Source organism: Arachis ipaensis, chromosome B09 (genome assembly GCF_000816755.2).
Source record: "Arachis ipaensis cultivar K30076 chromosome B09, Araip1.1, whole genome shotgun sequence".
Taxonomy (NCBI): Eukaryota; Viridiplantae; Streptophyta; class Magnoliopsida; order Fabales; family Fabaceae; genus Arachis; species Arachis ipaensis.
This window is the reverse complement of record NC_029793.2, coordinates 47,927,920-47,928,472: the sequence shown is the minus strand read 5'-3', so window position 1 is coordinate 47,928,472 and position 553 is coordinate 47,927,920.

Sequence of the window (553 nt, the reverse complement as noted above, 5' to 3'; positions counted from 1 at the left end):
AGTAGAAGAAAAGAAGAAGAAAAGAATGTAATGTAAGGAAAGAAACACAAGGGTGAGGAGAGCAGAGATGTGAGATGAATAGAAGTGTTAGTAGATGAATAAATAAATAGAAGGAGATGAGAGAGAAAGAGAATTTTCGAAAATTATTTTTGAAAAATGGTTGTCCTTGCTCCGAAAAAGAGGGAACAGAAAAATAATAATAGGGATGCTTTTTACCACACTATAGAGGTCCCTGTGTGAGTAGAAGAAAAGAAGAAGAAAAGAATGTAATGTAAGGAAAGAAACACAAGGGTGAGGAGAGCGAGGAGAGCAGAGAAAAGATAAGAAAAAAGTTAGTTAGTTAGTTGAAACAAATTTGAAAATCAATTTTGAAAAGATAAGAAGATAAGAAGTTAGAAAAGATATTTGATATTTTAAATTTTTGAAAAAGATAAGATAAGAAGATATTTTTGAAAAGATATGATTGAAATTAGTTTTGAAAAAGATTTGATTTTTAAAATCACAATTAATGACTTGATTCACAAGAAATCATAAGATATGATTCTAGAACTTA